Raw genomic sequence first — 3,107 nt, 5'->3', positions numbered from 1 at the left:
TCCTTTACATAACATGTACTATATTACCTTTATTTCAGACAGTGAAAAATTTCTCTCAATTATGAGGTTGTGGATTTATTTGTATATGCATGCACTGTGATTATCTTGAATCATGGAAATTGGAAGCCATCAAGGACTAGTGAAGAGTGATTGATATTTTTGATGGGGGTTTTTCAGCTAAAGTTGCCTAACTGTTAGTGGCTCTGCTTTAATTCATTAATAGAGAAATTAAGTTTTCATTTATTTTTTTATTCTATTAATTAAAATCTTATTTCTTTATAATTTTTTACAAAAGTCTTTAGATTTTAATGACGGTCATTATTTAATTAGCATTAGAAACATTATATTTAGTATATTTATATTTATGGTTAAAGTTTGTATCATATATTTCTATTTTCAGTTTGTACCCAATTTTCATTTGCAACCATTTTTCTTAAATTTGTATTAATTTTATTTTTTATTTTAATTTGTACCCATATATTATTTACTTTTGTGCCCATATTTTTTGAAATTTCATTTTTATTCGTGACTTTTTTATTCTTTTTGTTTTGTACCCGTATTAATAATGTATCCATTCTTTTTTATAAATATATCACTTTTGTCATATGTAAAATGTACCAATTTTTTAACACTATGGATACATTCATTTTCCATTTATTATTTCATATTGTTACATTGTTTTTATCCATTTCTTCAATCAAAATGTTAGAATTTTTTATTGTAAATTTCACATGTATATGCCATATATATATATATATGTACACACACACATGGGATTATAAATCTCAAGAAAAGTCAAACAATTAATGTTAAATATGGGTAATGCTAGAGAACCAAATTTTTTAAATCAACTAATGTGGCCCTAATAAGAAACAAACACGTTAATGAACACTTAATCAATAATTCAATCATCTACAACCACATCTTTTGGTTTGCAAATTTCGTTTAAAAAATTTGGTCTCCCTAGCATTACCCGTCAAATATACAGAAAATACATATTTGGTCCCCCATTGGGGACTCTCTTGGACTCTCCCCATTTCTCTCTCACCTCACCTCATCTCTCTCCCTCAGACTCGTTCTCTATCTACTCTCTCATCCCTCATCTTATATGCATCCATTGAAGCCAGGAAGGCCACCACACCTCTCCCCCACTCCAACGAGCTCCACATAAGCCATTGAACCATACCAGACCACCATCATCATTTCTTTTCCCATCTCAAACCCAAGCCAATGACATGGAAGTCCTGCAGTGGCAAAGGCCCGATGAACTCTGGTGATCTGTTAACTTTTCCCATGAGGTAAGGATGAAATACCCTCACGCACACTCACTGACTTGGAGAGGGACAACTTCACAGAAGGTTGTAAATTCCCAGGCCTTATTGCACACAGATACAAAATTGGAGTTTTGGGTTTCTTTATGTCATCGAATTCATCCATGTTTGTCATTAGTTTAATCATGAACTAAGTCCTTTTGCTAGGACTAGGGTGTACTCTTATCATGAACATCTAATTCTTGTTATCAAATAACTGGCCATTATTTGCATGGAGATCTAAATCATGACTGATAGGCTAAGTTTAGTAGATTGCTTCTCATAACAATTACCATGGATTACATAATTGAGTAGACATACTGGTTATGATTTGTGTAGTATTGTGTAATTATCCATTTAGCGTAAAGGGTTTCAATTATCTATATCTGTGGCTAGACATAGCATGGGTAGATAGTTAGAAACACGGTTAGTATATTCTGACAGGAAGTATTGATGAATCAAGGGATAATTGTTAGCAACATGGGAATAATTTGATGTTAATATGAATAATGGGAATAGATGGGATTGAGAATGAGGAACCTGATGTCCTAGTGCTTCAATATATTAATCTTTCATAATTCATACACTTTTACTTCATGTTTGATCAATTGTTATTTTCACTTTCGTTTGGTTTCTTTGCATAGTTGAATTTGTCATCATAATCCTTCTTTTATTTATGTTTAGCTTGGAGTCAATCTCAATAGTAAATTTATGTTAATCCGATCCTTGTTTGAACAATACTCTACTTATCACTATATTACTTGGACGATATTGTACACTTACAATTATCAACAAAAAGTTTTTGGCGCCGCTGCCTCGGATCAAATTTAAGATAATTTTACTTTTGTGATTTTTCAATCTATTTAATTTTTATTTTCTTTTTTTTTTTGATCAATTTTTCTCGGTCCATTCTCACTTTTTTTTTTCATTGTTTCTTGAAGGTGAATGCTTGGTACTCGTTCATCGGATTGTGTATTACTTGAGTTTGAACCAGAAATTGAGAAAAGACTCCGTGAAACCCAAAGAGAACAAAGAGAAGTCAATGAGAAAGAAAAGCAGCAAGAGAGCAAGATGGCGTTAGTTCATAATGAGACGATGGGAGATCTTGATATTCCAACCATTCTGGAATCACCGTCAAGCATAGCTCTTCCTACAGCTACAAGGAATTATGAATTGAAGACTATCCACTTTAATATGATGCCTTCTTTTCATGGCATGAGCACTGAAGATCCATTGGCACATATTAGAGATATCTTCAATACGGTGTCAAACATGGCATTGGTAGAAGGAGTCAACGAGGAAAACCTCAGGATGAAGGTCTTTCCATACACTTTGAAAGACATTGAATTCTTTGAGGCCTAGAACCTTGACGAGTTGGAACGATATTCAAAATAAATTTTTGGAGAAATTCTTCTCGACCCAGAAGACTGATACTTTAAGAGATAATATCATGCATTTCACTCAACATACAGATGAGACTTTTTTTTAGGCATGGGAGAGATTCAATAATTTATTGATTCAATGTCCGCACCATGGTTTGCCTACTCTCGTTCTCATGCAGATATTTTATAAAGGATTAACAGTTTCAAGCAAAGCTACAGTGAACAACAATGTAGGGGGATCAATTAAGAACAAGACATTAGCCGAATGTCAAGCACTTTTTGATACTCTAGCACTCGAAATGCAACATTGTGAAGCAAGAGGAAGACGTGTAGGAGTTTTTGAGATTAATAATGTTGATGCTAATGCTTTTGCTTCAAAGGCACAAGTTGATGCGATTGCTAGTAAACTGCACAC

The 3,107-nt window shown here is 33.2% G+C and overlaps 1 pseudogene; it reads right to left on the bottom strand.

Moving 5' to 3' along the window:
* Positions 1-2,740: 2,740 nt before the first annotated feature.
* LOC126617520 (small nucleolar RNA R71) lies at positions 2,741-2,849 on the bottom strand (annotated as a pseudogene).
* Between the last annotated feature and the right edge of the window lie 258 nt (positions 2,850-3,107).

This window comes from Malus sylvestris, chromosome 3, assembly GCF_916048215.2.
Source record: "Malus sylvestris chromosome 3, drMalSylv7.2, whole genome shotgun sequence".
NCBI classification, from domain to species: Eukaryota; Viridiplantae; Streptophyta; class Magnoliopsida; order Rosales; family Rosaceae; genus Malus; species Malus sylvestris.
Note: the sequence above shows the minus strand (reverse complement) of the source record. Positions and strands in the feature narration are given on the sequence as shown.